We start from the raw sequence: 12,627 nt of genomic DNA, 5'->3' as shown, positions 1-12,627 counted from the left end.
ATTACATTGCAATTCCCGACAAGCTTCCATACTTCATTTGTTCAGAGTATTATGATATTCATAAACATATTAACATACACAACAAGCTGTATTCCAAAATTCATTCCTGAATTATTTCAGATCACATGTACTTCAACCTCCTGTGATTCAAGGTTCTGTAATTCAAGGCATGTTGTGGAGTTGAGCCTTACACAATCTCCTCTCTCCTCAATATCAGCCAGAAACCTTCTGGAATTACTTCAAGTTGTGATAGTGGATCTCAGTGAATGTAGTTTCAATGATTCCTCATTACTGAGGGAGACACTGCTCAACCTCCACCAGGATGGAGGAGTCAGGCTTCGGTCAATAAACACATTCAGTTGCTCATCCACTCCATCTTTCTAATCGCATGAGCTCTTGGTGTTTGACGAATGTCTGTCAGTATGTGGTCTAGCTGCTCAATAACACATCTCTGAGTAACATAATTCTGAGCAGCAGGACATCAGTAAAAGTAAGTGAAATAATGGCAAAAAAAGATTCTTTCTACCAAGTTGTACTCATGATATGCATGCATAAGTATTCTGTGCGCACACTTTCATGACCATATGACTGTTATAAGCGGTGCTTTTAATGAAGGATGAACTCAGAATAGCACACTAGCATAACACTCTCATTATTTTTAGAAGAAATACTGTAATAGACTAATATGCTACTGTAGTATGCTATTCCAAAGCTACCAGTTCGTATTATTGTGACGTTTTTTTTTTTTTTTGTCTGAATTAACTCACTGAATTCGTCAGTTCATGGTTACTGAATCAACATCTGTCTTACTATTATTACTTTCATTCATGTTCGTTTAAAAAAAAGGTTTTGGATGGATGGATGGATGGATGAATGTATGGAAACATAGACAGATACACAGACGGACAGGCACGTCCTGATTTTGCAGAGTTAGACGCGTTCCTGGGTCAACATATTTTGTTGATCCTGGAACAACATTTCTGTATGAAAATATAATCCTAACCATATCCCTAACCCTCAACCTAATCCTACCCATAAGTTATCCCTAAAATCAGACACTTATGTAGGAGCACCTAACCCTGATTGTAAGACTAAACTTGACATAAACTGTAAACTTGTCATTCAAATCTGATTGGTTGATTGGAATGTTGTTCCAGGATCAATAAAGATGTTGATCCAGGAACGTGTTGTACTTGGCGAAATCAGGTTCTGTGATATACAGATAGACAGAGCTATCACAAACACACACTAAACTCCTTTGTACCTAATTATCCTCATTATCACCTAATTTTGGCACCTACACCAGGTCAATCCCTTGAGTCAACAAACATAAAGGAAAAAAAGAAGAACTGTATCCACGTCCATCTAACTCTGTGATTTACAGGTGCTTCTTACACCTGCAAATGTGATATTTTTATTCTTTTCCATCGAGCCACTGGAGCAGTGAGGTTGAACATTGATCTATGAAAGCTTCTCCATGGAGAACCAAAGACTAAAAGGCCACATATTGATTGTATGTGCAGGTTTGTGTGATAGCACAGCAGGGGTGTTTCTAGGTTCAGGGAGGTGGAAAAACATGGAGCGCAGATGGAGATTCATGAGATCTTATCTAGGGGAGTCATGAGTACATTGGGAGGGAAAAATAAATTGTTGAATGTGCATGTCTGTGCAGAATGTAGATTAGCTTTAGTTAAAATGGTGATGGTTTACACAGTAAATGTGGGTAACATGCTTGAGCTAAGTAGCCATTCTCGGATTAGTACCTGGCGGTTTCTCCTAATCCATCTGATCCTGCAGAAAGCCGATATACGGGAAAGATCAGGAAAGTCCACATGCTATTGATCATTGGCTGCTTATCTCCCATATCTTGCAGTAAGTGGACTAAAGGCTATCTTTACGGACAAATTATCCGTATTAGGGTTTATAGTGTAAATCCAAAAAATGAATGAACTTGTAATATATGATTTGGGAGAGTAAATGTTATCATTAGAGTCTCTAGATATCTTTTCTATCAATTTGTAAAACATGTAAAATGACCCCAGAATGTTTTTGAACACCTAAGTTATACAAAATCAGTTTTATTGTATAAATAATACAATGTAAAATGTGGCATCTTCAAACAAGTTATACTATGTCATATATATATGAAGACTTCAGATGCAAAAGCCTCAAAGTGCCATCTGAAATTTTCTTCTAGAATGATCATTTTTATCAAGCTTGTATGTTTATGTTCAGTTATTTCACTTTAATGGCAATGAAAATGACCAATTAATTGTCATTAAAGTGAAATTACTAAACTTAAACATACAAGCTTGAAAAAAATGCTAATTTTAGAAGAAACTTTCAGATGGCACTTAGAGGCTTTTGCATCTGAAGTCTTCATATATATATTCTTATTCAATTTCTTTTTACCTATAGTGGAATGACATTCATACAATTTAAGTGTCCAAACACTTTTTTGGACCTCTTGAAAGCATGAATAACCTTTCATAGCATTGCTTCAGCATCTGTTTCCCAGGCAGGTGAAGTAGTCATGGAGGTGAGGTAGTTACAGTAAGAGCGAGTGCTGTATAATCAGATGCAGAACTGAAGAGCTTTTCTATTACCTGTCAGCAGAGCACCGCACTCATTCTGACAAGAGCAGCCGAGACAGAGCTGGGTTACGGGCTCTTCAAAGTAAGAGGAGACGGCATCAAAACATGTTAGAGTGAGACTCAGGAGAGGTGAACACTCAAGTACCAGCATACCTTAGTTAATTAGGATTCAACTCTGCCATGAGTTCATTGCATTCAACGTTGCACCAAACTAAGTCTGCTGTCTACCATATCTGCAACAAAGTCTGCTGTCTAGCCAAATGAAATAAAACAGTTTGTCACATATAATGTAGTAATTAAATGTATCATGCATGGTATCCAAGGTGAACACTGTACATCATGAAGATTAAAAAAAACCTTGACAGATCAACTATAGGGTGTCTTTTCCTGTAGCTCAAAATTGTTTAGTGAATATTTTATGCTTGTGAAGTGTTAACTGAGCTGATGAATAATGCATTAGGTAGATTAGGTGAGAGAACCATTGTTAGTGCACAAGTTTTTCCATAAACATTAGTCTACATACAGTACTATTCTTAGCTGAGCTGCCCTTTGATAAAAGACTCCAGGTTTGAAGCACTAGTAATTGGTACACATTACAAAGCTGTACTGAAGTTATTGCTATCACTAATTGGTGCACAAAGATGTGACGATCTTGCTGTAAATCATTATATCTGTCAGAGTATAGACATTGTCTCAAATTACTAGCTCAGATCATGTCATTCTAGCCAGCAACAACAAAAGGCAATTTACAGAGCTTGCATTTCCAAGAGAAGCACACATCAATTTGGCCATGGATCAATGTCTGCCGGTCGTCATGTTGGTGGATGTGTTTAATTAATGACCAAGCTGCCACATGCAATATCATTAGTGCATGATTTCACCCAGAAAATTAGAGTATTATAGAAATAGTTTTTATTGAAGAGCCAGTGTAACCCAATTCATCATTAAATTTGCCTCCATAACACAAAGTCTTCCAAGCATTAAATGCTGAATATGAGGGCAAAAAATAGTAGGCTAAGTCTTTCATACAGATATCCTCATTCTAATAAGACAGACCACTACTAACATAATGCATAGCGAGACATGGGGATAAAAATCTTTTCCATGAAATGAATATACATTGAAGCCCTGTGTGATAAAACACGGTCATTAGCTGATTTCTGCCTTGAAAAGCAGAGGGAAATGAAGCAAGATGATAATTGCCTTTCAGACTGATGAATCAATGCACTGCAGCTCCCCACAAGGATTTTTTTTCCTCAATTAGATAAGTCACATGAACATGATACGCTGCTCTGAAAGATAAAGCCGGTAGTTACGGGCAAAGTGTTAACAGAAGTCTGTACTGCCTTCAGAAACGGTGTGTGTGGGAAAAATAAAGGAATAATTAGCTATTGCTGCAAAATCATACAAACTATAAAGGAAAAAAATACTAATTTCTGCTAAATTAGATGAGTATTGGAAACATGCCAATCTCCTTCTCAGAAGGAGGCTGACAATATATAAATGCTTTTTATTATTACATCAGAATAAAATGTCTGTTGCAAGTATATTTCTAAAGTACTACTATAAATTTTGGACACAGTACCATGTAAAACCACGATGCATTATCAATAAGTATAGTTGACGTAAAATGTGTCCATGGACTCGTTATCAAGATTATATGTTAAACTGTCACTGTATACATGAAACTTTAACCTATACTGTTGAAAAGTTTGGGGTTGGTCAGATTTATTTATGCTTTTGAAAGAAGTCTTACGCTTTCCAAGGCTGCATTTATTTGATCAAAAATACAGTAAACAGTAATATTATGGAAAATTATTACAATTCAAAGTAAATGTGTATCTATTGTAATGTATTTTTTAGGATTTATGTCATTAATCCAGTTTTCAGTGTCACGTGATCCTTCAGAAATCATTCTAATATGCTGATCTGGTGCTCAAGAAACATTTTATATATCAATGATGAAAAAAGTTGTGCTGCCTAAAATTTTTGAAGAAACCATGATACATTTTTTCTCATGATTTGTTGATGAATGGAAAGTAAAAAAGAACAGCATTTATTTGAAAGTAATCTTTTGTAGCATTATATACGTTTCTTTTGATCGTTTTAATGCACCCTTGATGGATAAATTAATTAATTTCTAATTATTTATTTAAAATTCTTAAAAATCTTACTAACAGCAAACTTTAAAGGAGAACTCCGGTCAATTTTAACATTGAGCTCATTTTTTTGTACATTTGGAGTGCTGTCAATACAGAGAACAACGACAAAAATCGGTGTTGCCTACACCAAGTTATTCTATTTTTAAAATTTGCACCCTGTTGACTTCAATGGGGCAAGTACTAAACCTGCTTTTAGCCTCTTAACATCCTTGATGTGTCATTACAAGTGCACAGAAAATGTGAGTGATTCCTTCTGAGTGAACACGAGTGAATCTGACTACAGTAGATGTGAAAGATATTAATAAAAATGATGTTAATTCGGCCAGCGCAAATACCTGTGTTTACATCCTGTTTTCGGTTGAAGTCCAAAGTAATCGATTGCCGAGTTCACGCGCGTGATCATAGGTAACTAAACCTATGCGCGTGAACTCGGCAATCGACTACTTTGGACTTCAACCGAAAACAGGATGTAAACACAGGTATTTGCGCTGGCCGAATTAACATCATTTTTATTAATATCTTTCACATCTACTGCAGTCAGATTCACTTGTGTTTACTCTGAAGGAATCACTCACATTGGCTGTGCACTTGTAATGACACATCAAGGATGTTAAGAGGCTAAAAGCAGGTTTAGTACTTGCCCCATTGAAGTCAACAGGGTGCAAATTTTAAAAATAGAATAACTCGGTGTAGGCAACACCGATTTTTGTCGTTGTTCTCTGTATTGACAGCACTCCAAATGTACAAAAAAATTAGCTCAATGTTAAAATTGACCGGAGTTCTCCTTTAAATGCTAATGTATATGCAACTAATACTGTGAACTTGTCAACGCTTAAAGGGTTAGTTCTCCCAAAAATGAAAATTACTCACCCTCATGTGAGACTTTCGTTCATCTTCGGAACAGAAATTAAGTTATTTTTGATGAAATCTGAGAGCTGTCTCACTTCTTCATAGGCTTCTAGGCAATTTCATTCTGCCGGTCCAGAAAAGTTAGTAAAAACATTGTTAAAATAGTCCAAGTGACTACAGTGGGTCAACCTTAAGTTTATCAAATGACGAGAATATTTTTTGTGTGCAAAACAAAAATAACAACTTTATTCGGCTGTTCATTTTCTTCCATGCGGGCCTCTTACGTGAGTTCACGAGAACACCACGACGCATATGGGAGAACTAAGACGACGTCCACAGTACAGTTTTTTTTGACCATATCACCCTAATTTTTAATCAGCTTTTGACATAACTAGTTCATTTTAAATAGTCTTGCATCATGACAAATGAATTTATAAATATAATTTAACATGAGATCATAAAATAAACATGCATAGTAAAAAGAATAGGCAAAATGCTATTTCATGCATTTTGAGTAAAGCTTGTTACACCACAGAACATCCCACGTTATTTAGCCTATGTCAACTATCCATATACCAAAATACCATAGTAAATTCATCAGATGCCATCAATGCACCATGATACCACCCCAGTGCTTTTGTAAGGCTTTAATGATTTGTGGAACATTTAGGCTACAGCTGAACCAACAAATCTCAATTTTACTCATACGAGAACTATTACAATTACTGTATGTTATATATATAACAGAGTAAATCATTTATTTTTTGTTTTTAAAAGCAGATAGACTCATCGGTTGTCATCTAGTCAGCCCAGGGCTCTTCCCTCTTCATCCTAAGTGTGGCTCTGTTTGTGTTTTCATTGGATAATGACACCAGCAGCTTTGGCAACAGTAACAATAACAAAAACAGCCTACGAACCAGCAGACTTCACACTTATCAACCAGAGAGAAAGAGAGAGTGCTATGGATTCAGTGTGAAATACTGTGAATATAACACGAGAAAACTGTGCCAAGGACAAAGAGGGATGGGATAGGACAGGACAGGAAAAAGTGATTGATAGGTGAGAGCAGACAGCATGATAAAAGAGTTAGCTGTGGAGAGCAGGAGACACGAGCGATGAGAGATGAGCGGTGAAGAGAGAAGACAGAGGTAGAGAGAGAGAACATCCCTGGAGTTCCGCTGATAGGCAACAGCGCTTGTAATAAGGCAGGATTGCTGTAAGAAGCAAATGGCCCTGTGGCAGAGAGAGACAGAGATATGGGCTAAACAGAAAATGACGCTATCACTGAATCACTGATAGCTCTCATTTCTCTCATTACACTGTCCTGAACTTCACAATCCTGAAGCAAAGCTCTAACCAGTCCAGACCATAGCTTTAGGGAATAAACCAAATAAGTTGTTATTTGCTTCATTTTACCCTGTGAGAGAAATACAAATAAAAATCCAAGAACCTGCACCAAAGGGTTCATAGATTACTAAAACAACGAAGAATGAAGAAAGCTAACTTTTGGCTTTTCAAATATAATGTTTTCGTGACTGAGTTTAAAAACAAAACTTACTTTCTCCAAATCTACATTTGTACACAACCTTTCAAAAGTTTGGGGATTAAGATGTTTTTGAAAGAAGTCTCTTCTGTTCAATAAGGCAGCATTTATTTGATCAAATATACTGTAATATTGTAAAATATTATAATGATTTCATTTTAAATGTAATATATTTTAAAATGTAATTTATTCCTGTGATGGAAAAGCTGAATTTTCAGTGTCACATGACCCTTCAGAAATCATTCTAATATGATGATTTGCTGCTCAAGAAACATTTCTTATTTTCAATGTCGTAAAGAGTTGTGCTGCTTAATATTTTTGTGGAAACAGTGAAACATGTTTTCAGGCTTGTTTGATGAACAGAATGTTGAAAAGGACAGCATTTATTTGAAATAGCACCTTTTTTTGTAACGATTCAAAGGTCTTTAATATCCTTTTATCAGTTTAATGAATCCCTTCTCAATAAAAATATCTTACGGACCCCAAACTTTTGAACGGTAGTGGGTCAGCCAAGGTCAGCCGAGATTTTAGTCCAATAGATCTTAGCTTACTGTATTATTTATACATAAACATGACACATAATTTTCAAAGTGACAGACAATAAGTATTGGTAACACAGCCATACATAACTCAGTCAATATAGCAATCTATACTACATTATGGGCTGTGGCATTAAATGGATGATAGAGATGAACAGCATCACACTTCTCTTTCAGTAGAGCAGGGCTGTTCGATGTCCTCAGGAGCTGCCTGTGGCTGTCATATTTCAACAGCTCCATATGAGCCCTAATCACCATCCATTGGGAGAACATCACAAGACCCACACAACCCTGTCTTTAGGGGCCCTCCCACACACACACATCAGCTCCTTTGTTGTTCTTAGTGAACGAAGAAGGGATCAAAGCAGCGGATCTCTACGTGAAGGTGCCCCAATCTCCGTCAGAGCCACTTGGCCGGTAATGGGCTTTCATCGGGGGGTGATGAGGTGAGAGCAGGATAGGACAGACGGGGGGAGAAAGGGGGATTAGGAATTAGAACAGGAGGGGGACAGCAATTGATCAGCTGTCATCTCCGCTTACAGTAGGCTGGTGCAACTTTCACAGGAAAATATCCAGTCCAACTGGGAAAGATGAACACTGGGCAGAATCATCTCCATTTCAAAGTGGATTCATTGACTGTGACCCACAAATGCAGCAACAGAATACAGTTCAGCAAGATTACAAAAGCCTCCATTTAGAAAACCCAACATGGATAAAAAAAAAATGTTTTATGACATTACTATTAATGAATTATGAACGATAAACATAAACATTAAAATATATGGTAACACTTGAAAAAAAATGTCCCAATAGTACATGTTAGCTCAGGTCAATGAAATAATATTAGTAAATGTTGAAATTAACATTAAGTAAGATTAATAAATGCTTTAGAAGTATTTGGCATTGTTAGTTCAAGTTAACAAATGGAACCTTATTGTTAAGTGTTACCAAATATATAAACAAAACCATAATGTGAACCTATATCACATTTTGAGTCGACTCCATAATGAGATGGTTTACTGCTGGTTAACTGGCATTCTCTGATGCAGTAATTATTCCAAACATTCATCACACATGAACAATGGCAGTTCAATGCCAATGCCCCACATACTTGCACCATAACCGTCTCCTCCTCCAGATAACAAAACCAAGCTCTGGCAGGTCACATAGCAGACCTTTTATTTCTCCAAAAACATGCTTAGCATTCTGCATTGACATAATGTGAACCTTGCCTCAAACTATTTAGATTACAGACAGTCTGAGACAAATATGAAGGGTATCTTACAAGTCAAATGATTTACATGGATTCATTTCTATGGGAGAGTTCACTGAGAAATTAAGGAATTCTTCCATCATTTACTCACAGCCATTCTAAAACGGCACTGTCAGGGAAAAAATGTGGAAACATTTTTAGTGGTACAACATGAGGCAATATCCTTAAAGGGACAACTTTGTACTTTATCTATATCTAAAAGGTGTATTTAGTACCTTAATAGTAATGTGTACCCATAGGGGTAAATAAGGTACAAAGATCTAGGTCAATTGCTGCCTTCAATTTTTAATTATAATCAAATTGGCTGTAATTCAAGTCATTTCAACTTAAATTATATTAAACTGACTTTTGAATCTCATAACTTAAAAATAAGTTGAGTTATTTTAGTTGGTTAACATTAACTACATTAGTTAACATGAACTGCACTTCTACAGCATTTATTAATCTTTGTTAATATTAATTTCAACATTTACTAATACATTTTTAAAATCAAAAGTTGTATTTGTTAACATTTGTTAATGCACTGAACTAACATGAACAGCTCTATTTTTATTAACTAATGTTAACAGATTCACTAATACAGTAACAAATATATTGCTCATGGTTAGTTTATGTTAGTTAATACATTAATGTTAACAAATGAAACCTTATTGTAAAGTGTTATCAGTTAAATGTTGTCTTGACTTATTGGTCATATTTTTCACAGTGCAGTGACTAGGGCAGTATCCGAATATGCATATTTCCTTACTATACAAAGGCAAAAAGAGAGAATTGAGTGTGAATTCTTCTAAGTATCCATAAAACAGTAAGCAAAAAGTACCCGGATGACCTACAGTACTACTTCCAGGAAGATTTTGAATTGTGCATCCACCATCAAATGGACACTATAATATCCCATGAGGCCACGCGGGAGAAGAGTTTTGAATGGCAGTGAAGCGATGCAACTGAAGCTGGTAGGTCATGTGACAGTGACAACATGAAGAATATTGTACGTTTGAATTTCTACACACATTAATATTATAGAACACATGTTTTTAATGGTTGCAAAGTTATTACTAATTCAAAGTACTCAGAGAGTAGAAGATTTCAGTCAAGCTGTTGTAACCCTAAAAGCACAATTCTTGCACATCTTTTCCAAAAGTGTGACTGTATTTTTTTCCATAAAACACAAAAGGAAGCTGTTCTTTTCCATACAATGACTGTGGGTGGTAACCAGGTGCTGTCAAACTCCAAAAAGAAAGAAAAAAACAACAACAGAAAAGTGGTTCGTCGAACTTGCCTACTACACTCCTAGTCTTCCGAACTCACATGATAGCTTTTCAAGTTCTTTGTTTGGAAAAGAGAAGCTTGGAAACACTGAAATAAATAACTCATTTTGAGTTCCACAGACACAGGTTTCAAAAAACATGAGGTAGAGTAAATGATGCCAGAGTTTTTATTTTACTTCTTTAAATTACAAGACAGCTCGGTGAAAACCCTTTAGCCAGAAAGCAAACTGATTATCAGATGCCCACCCAACCTTTCAGCTCCACAGAGAAGGCGTGATCCCCTGATGGATATGCAAACCTGCAAGTGTCACTTCAATTTATTTTCCAATTTCCTGTCCACTGAGATACCCTCGCTCTTTCTATCGCTCTACTGTCCAACTAGATGAAATATTGAGGGCTTTTTGCTTAGGAGCAACCTAGCCCATTTTTATCCCATGTGCGCCAGACACTAAGCTGATGGTGTTGAGCATCCCGGCTCAAGTTCTGTATAGCGCTCAGTGCCCACACAACAACACACAATAAATCAACGAAGCATTTCATTAGGGTAGACGGCTACATCTCCAGCGAGCCTGTGCTCTGTGTATTGTTAAGGTGCACGGTGGTAGACCAGGTCAGGCTCAAAACTAGAATTCCGGTGTTGTCACAACGAAACAGCCTGACCCCTTACTCCCATCGTCACGACGACACGTCAAGGGGTCAGTGAGGCATGACAACTCCACACAACAGAGGGATCGTGTGACAGAGCAGCGAGTATAAATGTATTCAGCTCTTCTCTCTCTCTCCCTCCAGAGGTCTATCCTCCGCTTCAGATCTGTCCAATGTCATAGGCAGAAGTATGCAAATGATATTCACACTGCTCTCTTGTACTGTTCAGCAAGTCTGCTCTGCATATTCGGAAATGGAAATCTCCTCGGGTGGCATTTCACTCAAAAACCATGAGAAATCACATAAATAAACTGCATGTTTACTGAAATATTAATTTAAAAAAAAAGGTGGATACACTAGATTACATTCCGGCACAAAAACATATGTTCCTTCATTCACTCCTAACAAATCATCCAATTCAACAAGCACAAAATAAAAAGCTTTTTAAAAGCATAAACCAGTTGTAAAATTAATCAAAATCCCCCCCACTCTCCATCTAGAGTTACATACCTCTTTCTCATGCAGAAACGACAGGTAGGAGACGAGAAGGCAGACCATGTCAGCAGAATGAGCAGTGCGCACGCAGCGGTCTATTCCAGTCTGATGAGATACAGCATGTGAGCTGCTTTAGCTCTCTCAGCTATTGTTACAGCCGCCAGCTCCTCACTGAGCATGCTCCAAACACCACTCCACTCACTGTTGGCATGGGAACCACTCAAGCACAGACCTCACTATAAAGGACCTCCCTGAGATACACTCTCTCTTTCCCCCCCACCTGTCCCCTCAAGGGGGTTTTCCTTGTTTTTGCGTCTGTGTAACCCTGTGAACTTAAAGCAAAGCTCTACAGGCGATAAATTGACGTATACAACATCCACTCATGAAGTTTAACTGAGCTAAGATGGAAAGGCAGGAGCGATCTAACATCCTTTCCTTTGTCTTAATCTTAAATTAATTGCAGCTTAATCCGAACTGTGATGTTATGAAAAAAAAGGGAAAAAAAGATTTAAATTACACAATCACAATTTGACCTTAAGCAGTGTAGAATTAAATAATAAATCTAAATCTAAAAATGAATAAATAAATATCTGAATAAATAAATAAATTAATAAGACTAATAAAGTATTTTATCTAGGTAGTTATATTTAATTTAAAAAATATAAATAAATAGATAACTTTAAATAAAAAAAAATAAAAATATATTACGTAGATTTTTGGTTTTATATTTATTTAAAATAAAAAAATATCGACATAAATACAAACATACATACATTAATAACAACTAGTTTATCTAGATTTTTTTATATATTTGTTTTTTTTTAAATAACTAAAAATATATAAATAAATAATAAAGTAGTTTATCTAGGTTGTTATATTTAATTTAAATATTTAACAATAAATAAATAAAATAGATTACCTAGGTTTTTGGTTTTATATTTATTAAAAATAAATAAATGTCGACATAAATAAATATATACATAAATATAAATGAACTAGTTTATCTATTTTTTTGTTATATTTGTTTTTTAAATAAATGAATATCTAAAAAATAAATAAATCTAAAAAAACAAAATCTAAATAAATCAACTAGTTTTTCTAAAATAATAAAAATAATAGTTTTTTTAAATAATTAAACACCTTTAAATAATCTAAATTAATTTTTTTTTAAATCCCAAATCAACTAGTTTATATAGGTTTTTAATATTTATTTATTTAAAAATGACAAATAAATAAATAAATATCTAAAATCTAAATAA

The sequence above is a fragment of the Scardinius erythrophthalmus genome (assembly GCF_964197995.2).
Source record: "Scardinius erythrophthalmus genome assembly, chromosome: 6".
NCBI lineage: Eukaryota > Metazoa > Chordata > Actinopteri > Cypriniformes > Leuciscidae > Scardinius > Scardinius erythrophthalmus.
Note: the sequence above shows the minus strand (reverse complement) of the source record.